The sequence below is a fragment of the Aethalodelphis obliquidens genome, unplaced genomic scaffold (genome assembly GCF_003676395.1).
Source record: "Aethalodelphis obliquidens isolate GAN/ISIS:26980383/991018 unplaced genomic scaffold, ASM367639v1 scaffold1, whole genome shotgun sequence".
Classification (NCBI taxonomy): Eukaryota; Metazoa; Chordata; class Mammalia; order Artiodactyla; family Delphinidae; genus Aethalodelphis; species Aethalodelphis obliquidens.
In genome coordinates, this window is record NW_020837945.1 from 54,704,143 (window position 1) to 54,715,336 (window position 11,194).

General features: G+C 45.5%; 1 long non-coding RNA gene across 2 annotated transcripts; it reads left to right on the forward strand.

Annotated features, from left to right (window-relative positions):
* Nucleotides 1-1,339: 1,339 nt before the first annotated feature.
* Nucleotides 1,340-6,580, forward strand: LOC113619349 (uncharacterized). 2 transcript variants are annotated; one of them, XR_003432372.1, is made up of 3 exons: nucleotides 1,340-2,589; nucleotides 3,336-3,621; nucleotides 5,582-6,580. It is a non-coding gene; the product is annotated as an uncharacterized LOC113619349 (long non-coding RNA). The 2 variants fall into 2 exon arrangements; XR_003432371.1 differs by lacking the exon at nucleotides 1,340-2,589 and having other exon boundaries at nucleotides 3,271-3,621.
* The last annotated feature ends 4,614 nt before the right edge of the window (nucleotides 6,581-11,194 follow it).

Sequence of the window (11,194 nt, forward strand, 5' to 3'; positions counted from 1 at the left end):
TTTTATTTATTTTTTTATACAGTAGGTTCTTATTAGTTATCCCTTTTATACATATTAGTGTATAAATATCAATCCCAATCTCCCAATTCATCATACCACCACCACTTTCCCCCCTTGGTGTCCATATGTTTGTTCTCTACATCTGTGTCTCTATTTCTGCCCTGCAAAACAGTTCATCTGTACCATTTTTCTAGATTTCACTTATATGCGTTAATATATGATACTTGTTTTTATCTTTCTGACTTACTTCACTCTGTATGACAGTCTCTAGATCCATCCACGTCTCTACAAATGACCCAATTTTGTTCCTTTTTATGGCTGAGTAATATTCCATTGTATATATGTACCACATCTTCTTTATCCATCCATCTGTCGATGGGCATTTAGGTTGCTTCCATGACCCGGCTATTGTAAATAGTGCTGCAATGAACATTGGGGTGCATGTGTCTTTTTGAACTATGGTTTTCTCTGGGTATATGCCCAGTAGTGGGATTGCTGGGTCATATGGTAATTCTATTTTTACTTTTTTAAGGGACCTCCAAACTGTTCTCCATAGTGGCTGTATCAATTTACATTCCCACCAAAAAAAATTTTTTTCATAGTCTCTGAAGCTCATATGAGGAGGGGTAGGGGTCACATCTTTTTTCTTCCTACAGACTTAAGTCTCTTTATCCTTTTTAAAATTCCTGTAAAAAGTCAAGTTCCATTCTCCAAAGAAGATACACAAATGTCTAATAAGCACACGAACAGATGTTCATCACTAATCATTAGGGAAATGCAAATAAAAATGAGATGCCACTTCACACCCAATAGGATGGCTATTATTGAAAAAAAAAGTAAATAACAGGTATTAAAGAGGATGTAGAGAAACTGGAAACTTTGTGCATTGCTGGTGGGAATGTAAAATGATATAGGCACTGTGGAAAACAATATGGTGGTTCTTCAAAAAATTAAATCTAGAATCACTATGTCATCCGACAATTCTACTTCTAGGTAGAATTTTTCTACCCAAAAGAGTTGAAAGCAGGGGTTGAACAGATATTTGTACACCAATGTTCATAGCAGCATTATTTGCAATAGCCACAAGGTAGCAGCAACCCAAGTGTCCATTGACAGAGAAATAAACAAAATGTGGTACGTATTTACATACAATGGAATATTAGTCAGCCTTAAAAAGGGACAGCATTCTGACACACGTGCTACAACATGGATGAACCTTGAAGACACTATGATAAGTGGCATAAGCCAGACACAAAAGAACAAATATTGTGTGATTCCACTTACCTAAGGTCCCTAGAGGAGACAAATTCATAGACACACAAGGTAAAATGATGGTAGCTAGGGGCTGGGGTAGGGGGAATGGAGAGTTATTGTGAAACGATATGGAGTTTCAGTTTAGAAAGATGTAGACGTTCTGGAGGTGGATGGTGGTGGTGGCTGTATAACAATGTGAATGTGCTTGGTGCCACTCAACTGTGCCCTCGAAAATAATTAAAATGGTCAATTCCGTGTTGTGTGTATTTTACCACAACTCTAAAAATGAAAAAAAGAATCAAGCTATAAGTTGCTGCCTGGGCAAACCTGTATTTTTCTCCACTGATACTTTTTCCTCACTTTGAGGGATTCTCTCTCATTTCCGCATCTTTCATCCCAGCTTCCTCTCTCTGCCCTACTGCATTTTGCACTCTTCCCCATTTACAAAACTTTCTCTAAAGACAGACTCTGATATAATCAATGATACCCTGTAGGTGTTTGAGCCAATATTATAGCTTTCCCGGGTATATTTTCATTTTAAGGATTATCTCTAATGGAAAACACAAGGCTGTATTTCGTGGTGAAGATGGCCTTCTGCGCCCCCGAAAATCTCTGTACCTTGGCCCCTGTGCCTCTGTAGAGGACTGATGTACTGGTTAGGGAATCAGTCAGGAAAAGGAAAGTGACTGTAGGTATTCCAAACAGAGAGCGATTTAATACAGGGTGTGACGTTTCCAAGTTGTCGGCAGGGAAGGAGCAAAACCGGGTGTGGGAAAGTGGTGCTAGCCAGAGATCCCGCACTGCAGTCAGTCCCTGTGGCCCTGTAGGAACCTACTTGCCTCTGAGCCCGAGGGACTCACAGCCCTGCGGCCCTTCTCAAGCCAGCAGGAACCAGCCGCTGCCCTGCAGGAGGTATTAGACCGACAGCTGCCTCCCAGGCTGGAGCCAGAAAAAGAATCTCTCTCTCTACCTCCTGCTCTCATGCAAAAGCCTCCCAAGGGCAGCATCTAAATTGGAACTCTGCTGGCAGGGGGGTCTAAGAAATATAGTTTACAGGCTTCTAGCCCTTGTGGTTTGGGGAGCACAGAGAGGTAGGTGCTGAGCATAGCAGGCAGCATGTCACCCAGACCGGTGTTGTGGGGGGAGTTGAAACGAGCACCTCCGCACAGACAGGCTGATCTCTGCAGGATGAGACATCCTCGGACTCGCATGTCAGACAGGCCTGTCTTGCAGCTCTGGGATCATGAGCAATAATAGCAAGAACCATTTACCGGGCCGTTCAGGAAGCAGAGCGTTCTGTGAAGGGCTTTAAACCTCACACCAACAAGCCTGTAGGTAGGTGTCATAAGTCCTGTTTTACAGATAAAAAAATTAGAGTCAGGGGGACAGGTCACATGGTCACTGAATGGGGGAGCTGGGTTTCAAACCCAGGTCTGAGTTACTTTTCTCTCGGGCTGAAGTCTGAGCTTCCATTTCCAACTCACAGTCCTGCTGGGGATTTGATGAGACCCTGGAAATACACCTCTGGTTTTATGTTTCATCCCTCATCCCCAGAAGGGTGGCATTCACCTCTGGCCACTGGCCCCTGCTCTCAGCCAACACCCCTGTGGTAAGCGTGGCTGTGTGGTCACCCTCCCTCTGAAACTCTGCGTGGTGGTCTGCACAGAGTGGGTGTCGGTCAATTCCACGGCTGTTTTTTTTTTTTTTAATTTTTTTTAACGTCTTTATTGGAGTATAATTGCTTTCCAGTGGTGTGTTAGTTTCTGCTTTATAGCAAAGTGGATCAGCTATAAGTACACATATATCCTCATATCTCTTCCCTCTTGCATCTCCCTCCCACCCTCCCTATCCCACCCCTCTAGGTGGTCACAAAGCACCGAGCTGATCTCCCTGCGCCATGCGGCTGCTTCCCACTAGCTATCTATTTTACGTTTGGTAGTGTATATATGTCCATGCCACTCTCTCACTTTGTCCCAGCTTACCCTTCCCCCTCCCCGTGTCCTCAAGTCCATTCTCTAGTAGGTCTGCGTCTATTCCCGTCCTGCCCCTAGCTTCTTCATGACCATTTTTTTTTTTTTTAGATTCCATATATATGTTTCAGCATATGGTTCCACGGCTGTTTTGTTCTGGCAAATGGACCCAGTCTTGGACTTTCCCTGAAGAGGGAAGTCAGCAGACTAGGAGGTATTTCTGCTGCTGGGAAATTTTTCCCATTACAGCCTGCATTAGTTTCCAATGGTTGCTGTAATAAATTACCGCGAACTTGGTGACTTGAAACAATGGAAGTGTATTCTCTCACGGGTCTGGAGGCCAGCAGTCTGAAATCGAGGCATCAGCAGGGCTGAGCTCCCTCCAGAGGCCCTGGGGGTGAATCCGTCCTCACCTCCTGCAGGTATTGGTGACTCCAGACCTTCCTTCTCATAAGGCCACGTGACTCTAACCTCTACCTCTGTCTTCACACTGACCTCTCTTCTTTGCATCCATTTACTGTCCCTCTTCCTCATTCTCTTAAGGAGACTTGTGATGGCATTTAGGGCCCACCAGGATAATCCAGGATGATCTCCTCATCTCAAGGCCCTTAACTTAACCTTCTCCACAAGGACCATTTCCTGCATAAGGTGATACTGACAGGTTCCATGGCTTAGGATGTGGTCATATCTTTGGGGGCACCATTCAGTCCACTTCACCTCCCTCCCAGGGGAGGAGGGACATTGCAAAGAGGAGCTTTCTGCTTCCACCTCACAGGAGCACATCCCGGGATCCGGGCCTTGTCTCCTTCATTCTGCAGTAACGTCCTCTAGTACCTTTCTGGTAGTGCTATAGAAAAAAGTCAGAAACCTTGAGGCACATATCAAACAGGTGGATACAGCTTTGTGGTCACCTTTAGTTGAGCACCGTTAATAGACAGGCCGGGTAACACTCCCAGGAGTTCCCTGGTCTCCTCCTTTACGGTCCTCACCTCAAAGAAACTGCCCAAATTAGCCTTTCTCATTTCTGGCTTTCTGCTCTCAACAAAAAAAGAGCAAGAGAAGGCTTTCCAACTAACTTATTGCCCTCTGGTTTCTTCTTTCTGGACCTTATTTCACAAAAATGCCTCTTCAGTACCCCCGCCTCGATTTCTCAGTCGAGTCCTGTGAATCCTTTGCATGAGAATGGCATCCAAACTTCCTGTTTCCTTCCTCCCAAATCTCCACCCATCCTCCCCCCACGCCCCCAATTCACCACGTTTTCACTTCTCACTGTCTTCCCGGGCTGCCATGAATGATGACAGCTCAATGACATGCTCCTGGCCCAGGAAGAAAGGGGGGAATTACCCTTGATTCCCACGCAGATTTGGGAGAAGGGGTTTCCACTGTCTGAAACCTCAGTGGGAAGGTGAGTGGCTATCTGCACCTGGGGAAGATGCCCATGTCAGCAGACTCACCTCCACCGCTGGTGTTGATTCGGGGCAGAGCAGGACTTGCAGGTTGTCACCCAAGTTGACTCCGCATCTGAGGCGGGTGTTCCTCACAGCCCTGTTCACCATTGGTGGAGGTTCTCATTCCCTTTATCCTGGGGGCCTGGCCTTCCAAGCCTCATCCATCCTCTAAAGGCCATCTGAAGAGCTTCCATTCGTACAAAACGTCCAGTTATGTAGAACTGCCCGCAGAGTCTTATTTGATCCTGAAAACAAACCAGTGACACAGCTGGCTGCCTGGCCCTGACCTCATTGCACAGATGAAGAGTCTGTGGTGATAGGACTTGTCCCAAGTCACCAGGCTGCATGTGGCAGAGCTGGGAGCCCAGAGCAGGAACTTGGCTGTGAAGGTGGTTTGCTTTCTGCTTCTGGCCTTTTCCTCTTATTCTTTTTTCCCTATCTTTTTTCTTCTTTCTCTTTTCATCTTCTCTATGTCCCTGACTCAGTTCCTTACTCTTTATCTTCCTCTCTATTCTAATTATTTCTGTCACTGTCCCAGACCTGAATTTCTATACTAGCTTCACAACTACAAACTGTGTGACTCTGGGCACATTTCTTACTCAGAGGTTCAGTCTCCTCAGCTGAGCACAGCGATAATACTGACTTCCTTCCACACAGGGCTATGGTGGAAGTAAGATTATTTATACATAGAGAGAGAGAGGGAGAGAAAGAGATGAGAGAGAGAGAAATAGAGAGAGGAAGGAAGGAAGGAAGAAAGAAAGAAGGGAAGAAGGGAAGAAAGAAGGAAAGTCTTTGGCACTTGGTTGGCATTAAGCAGACATTTCCTTCCTCCACTTTTTAAATTTTGTGGACACGTGGCTAAGACTGTACACTTCTGTCCCCCATTCACCTGTGTCATCCTTATCATAGAACTGTTGGATTTGATTTATCAGGAGACCCTGGCTGTGCCTCTGTGACTATGAACCGTGGCCAAATGGGAAGAGCCTGATGGATGTGGCCGGCTTGATTAATAACAGCCTGTCTCCAGAGCTCTGAGAATGGCAAGTGACGCGTTGCCCTGATTCCACTTCTAATTCTCTGTTGTCACACACGGTGGTTTGGCCAAGCAGAGGCCCTGTGTCCACAGCACAGTGTCTAGCTGCAAGCCTTGGATCTCCTGGGTCACCAAAACTGATTCTCTGAGTGGAAAAGAAAAGCTTCTGGGGCAGTGGTACATATCCAGAGCAGAGGGCGTGTGCATGGCTGCACTTCTCTCTCTGACGGGACGTTGTGAGCCAGACAGGTGCAGCAAAGACCCACCTGTGCAGGTATCACCCCCCTTCCTGCAATGCTGTTATCTGGTGCTTTCCCAGGGAGAAATTCATCAGCAGGACAATACGCCTAGGAATGGAAGTGCCCAGAAGAAAGATGTGTCTCACTTTCAGATGTTCTGCTGACCTTCATCCATCCTCTGCAAATATGAAGTCATTGTTTTGGAAGCCACGCACTTACCTCCTATTCCGCAGCTCTCCAACTGCCCTAGCATGAGGAGCTTTAAACAGAAAGAAGCTTGCGTTGTATCACTGTTACCTACTAAAGTGAGGATTTTCTCTCCCCACCTTCCTGTCTTGAACATTGCTGTCGGGGGTTGGCAATTAATCTTGCAGCAGAGCATTCGCTGATTCCATTCAAGGGGAAAGCAACAGTGAACATGGCTTATTCTTGCCAAGCCAGTGATCTATTTCTTAAGCAATTCTTCTGGGACTGACATCTGTCAGGAATGGGGAAGCTGGGGTCCCGGGCTGTTCCTGATCTCAGCCTAGCCCTGGAGTTGGAGAAAACCTCGCAGTTCCTATTCGAAATGATACACTTGGACGGTGTTTCTCTTGGCTTCAACTATAAAGGCTGGTGCCCAGAGCTAATCTTTGGCAAAACAGAGAAGTTTGAAGTTTTTTTTTCCCCCTCGAACATTCCCAGTATTCCTCTCAAACACTTTTCTCTTTAGTCCTCTTTGAGTTCCCCAGGATTTCTTTCTTCCTGTACAGCATCCACATGTGAGGTCTGGAAGGATCTGAGACGTATTTTCCATGTGTGTAAGTGGTCGTTAGTGTCTAGAACAGTGCTTCACAGCTTTCAAGTGTTATGCATCTCCGGCAGTGCTAAGATGCAGGTTCCGGTTCAGCAGCCTCAGAGTAAGGGCTGAGACTCTGCAGTCCTAATAAGCTCCCAGGTGATGCTGCTGTGGCTGGTCTGTGGACCGCATTTTGCACTGTGGGTTGAAAATGCCTCCAGCCCTCCTCCTGTGTTTCTCCTTTACCCTCACACTACTACTACCACACTCACAACACTTCTGACACCAGATGTGTGGGTTTTCCCCACACCAAGCCATTCTGCCACGCCAGCTGGGTGTCCTACAATTTAACTCAATTCTGACACTGTCTACCTGGAGATAGCATCAGATCCCCCTGGCTAAGAGCCCGCTTCCATAAGACTCCTCTCCAGCCCCAACGTCAGAGTCAGATCACAAGTAGTAGGTCTCCAGGTTACCCACAACTTCTGTCCAACTTGGCTACAAATTGAAGGTTCCCATGACCTCCTCCCCCTTGGATTCAATATTTTCACAAGTAGCTCACAGAACTCAGGGAAACACTTACTATGCTTATCAGTTTACTAAAAGATATGGATGAACAGTCAGATGAAGAGATACATAGGACAAGATACGTGGGAGGGTGCAGAGCATGGGACCTTCTGTCCCCATGGAGTTGGGTGCATCACCCTCCTGGTGTGTGGATGTGTTCACCAGCCTAGAAGCTCCCTGAACCCCATACTTTGGGGCTTTTTATGGAGGCTTCATCACGTCGGCATAATCAGTTATTAACTCCATTTCCAGCTCCTCTCCCCTCTCTGGAGATTACGGGGTGGGGCTGAAGATTCCAAGCTTCTGAGCACGGCTGCGTCTTTCTGGTGACCAGTGTCATCTGGGAGCCCACCCAGTCTCCTCACTGGAACAAAAGGTGCTCCTAATGCTTTTATACTTCAGCATTTATGAGAGTTTCAGGAGCTCTGTGTCAGGAACTGGGGTGGGGGACAGGGGAGACCAATATATATATTTCTTACTATTTCACAAGTTGCAAAGCCTTAAAGCAATCCTAAAGTGAGCAAATGGGAATAAGAAAGGTCCCTCCTTTTCTCTCTTGTTTAGGGAAGCGTGTGTGTGTGTGTGTGTGTGTGTGTGTGTGTGTATGTGGTTTCTCCCCACATTTCCTAGTGACTAGCTTTATCCTTGTGCTGTCTTCAGATCCTGCATAATTATTCGTTTGCTTGATCAAAATTTTAAATGTTCTCATTGATGCATAACCATGAATACAACTTTCAAATTTTTACCTGTAGAAATTCATCTTCTCTCAAAATACCCTGATCTCTCATTTCAGTAAAAATCAATCAGTTTAAATTGAGTTACTTACAACTTTTTGTCTACTGTGTGTTTAAAGGCAAGGGTGACTAGAGAGGAGTCCAGACATGGGGCCAGAGGAGATGGCCCTGCTTATGTCTAAGCCTTAGCCACCGCTGGGAGTCTACACACCCAGGGGACTGCCGGAAGAAATGATTTGAGTGAGAAATTGAAGAGCCAGCAGATGGGAACTCATCACTGAGGGCAGAACCCAGCCAATTCACCAGACCCAGGGCCAAAGCTTTAGGTCTCAGTAACACAGATGGGTCTTCATCCCAGCCTTCTACTGACTCAATATTCAGGACCTGGAGAAAGAAGTCTGTGAGCAAACATGAGAAGGCTATTTTCATGAATGATTCTCTGAGAAATGAGCTTGCATTGGTACCCTTTTAGCAGAAGGGATGCATAAAGGAGGCCGGTCAACCTCAGGGTCTCCCCACGTCCACTGCAATAGCTGAGTGGTGCCTGTGGAGGGTGGCCGTAGTGCCCAGCAAAGGCAGCAGCAGTGGCTGTGGGATCTAGGAGCGTCCTGCCTGGGGCCCAGGAGGGCAGCAAGGGCAGGGAGAGAGGGAAGCAGAGTGGAGACAGCACAGCAGACCCATGTGGGGAGCTGAATGATTTCATTCATGAGCAACTCAGAGAAACTCTCTGGAAACTTCCAAGAATATTCAGGGAAGAGTTGCCTGTGAAGGAGGAGTTTGCTGGGGGCTGAGACTCTGTGTCACAGGTAAGAATAAGAGCCTGGGGCTACAAACCTAATTTATTCAAAATGCCATGTGTTTAGACGTCCATTCTGTGATCTATAAAACCATGGCACAAGACATGATGAGTGATTGGGGTCTATACACCTGTTTCAGTCTGAGCAGCTCTGTTCCTTCTGTTCTTTCTCATGGGGCATCCATGTATGATTTCATTTGAGGATAGGATTCCTGGGCTAAAATCCCTGAGCACAGTGCTCTCCAAGGGCCCAGGCAGCACTAGGACCCACAGCTCTTCCTCTATGAATTGGGAAGCAATGGTGGACACTGTGGTGAGGTTTAAGAACACGGCTTCTTGGTGTTTCAAGGTAGTGGTCCAGGAAGGGTTTCCTAGAGGCTGAGCACTTCATACTTAAATAGCTCTGACTGCTGACGAAGTCCAATTCCGTGTAGATACCAAAGCCATCAGGACAGCTGTGGCAGTGTTTCGGGCAGGGAGAGGATCCTTGGGACAAGGGATGAAATCCCTGGAGAAAATGGAGGTGGGCACAGACCTTGCAGGCTATTTTGAGCCAGGAATTAAGAAGCTCTTGCCTACATTCCCAGTGAGCAGTGTTCACATTCAGGTCCCATCACCAGCTGGCCTTAGCAGCTCTCAGTGTCCCCAGGGAAGGAGGCCATCGCTAAACTAACCAGGACCCAAATAAGAGACCTCATTCTACCGTGATTGAAATGTTCCGAGTAATGGGATTTTGATTAAGTTAGTTATTCATCATGGAAGAGGTATTAGAGATAAATACCATACCTCATTGCTATTCTGAGCTGTCTACCAGTCATCTACTTTAAGGAGAAAAATAGAAGAATTAATGTGGCTCTGAACAGGGATCTGCTTAATGATTTCAAGGTTTTTATCTGGAGAGGATTTCAATAAACTACTTTAAGAGAAGTGGAATGCAAAAAAAAAAAAAAGAAAAAGAAATGCCAAGGGCCTGTATGACTGCTGAAAGGTGAGTTCTCTAAGGCTAGAAATCAATGAAAAGGGTGAATGTTACGGAAAGATTTTTAAGTACTTATTCAGGGGAAACTAAATAGAAAATCAATCAGGGAAATAAAAAATTCATAAATCCAGTTGCTTCTAATTGGCTCAGAACATAGTACAGAATTCAAAGTGTTTGCCTATGAGCAGCTCTGTCTCTTGAAATTATGACTCTTATCATAGGAAAGAGCATTTGGGTTACTTTTTTTTTTCTATCAAAGAAAATTCATCGGGCCAAAGCAATCCTGCAAATGGCTTAAGCTGAAGAACTCTTCATTATGGACAACCATGGAGAAATTCCTGCTAAAGATTTACTCAAGCTAGAAGGAACATATTTTCCTTTCAAGTCTTTAAACATGTATTAAGCCCCTACTATGTACACAGCATTTAACTGGACCCTGTGGGAGATGTACAGATTAATGAGCTGTGATGCCTGAGTATTCCCAACTTAGAAGGGGAAGCAGGCGAATGCCTAATTAACTTTAGGATAAGTACAAATGCAATAAGGGCTTAATAGTAGAGAGATCACTACACGGTATGGGAAAAACAAGGGGCATAGATGATTTCTGACTAAGGAGATCTGCAAAGGTTTCCTGGAGAAGGTGAAATCTATATCAAGGGGTTAGAAGATATTCCACCCAGAGAGAAGACTTGGAGCTAATGTCCAGTGGAAGTGTGAGCTAGGCTTGGGGAGTGCAGAATATTTTATAATAACTTAGAAGCGTTGGCACAAGGTAAAATCCTGAAGAACATGACAGTTATATTTAGCACCATAACATCTGCCTCTGTGTCTCAAACTTTGGTGGGAGCCCATAATTTATGTGCTGCCCTCATTTCTCTTGTTAGGATGAAAGCTTCCTGATAAACATATACACTCTTAAGTGTTACTGACTTAATAGTTGACCTCTTCCAAGGAGTATTTGCTTTTTAAAAAATTTTTATTATATATTTGTTTAAGGTATAAAAGAACTCAAGATATGGAATTATTCATGATTTAAATAGTAAGGACAAAACTTGAAGAAGTGTCTGGTCCCCTTTTCTTTATCATGAGCATTTTTCAATATTCCAAAGGTTGTTCAGTGTTTGTTTGTGGAAGAGGGCCACGAGGAAAGAACCACACCTTGTTCTAAAGTATTAACCTCTTCCTGGTGGAGGAATTTCAGGTATCAGTGTGAAGACTGTATTTTTTGGGGGGTGGTGGGGGGGAAGATTGACCAAAAAGGCCTCTGGGAGTTACCTTACTGTTGTGGGAGGGGCACGTATTTTAGAGACACCAAGTCCTGGTCTTAACTCCAACTCGGCCTCTTGGAGCATTGAGTCTGGGACAAGCTTCTCCACTTCTTGGAGACAAGACCTCC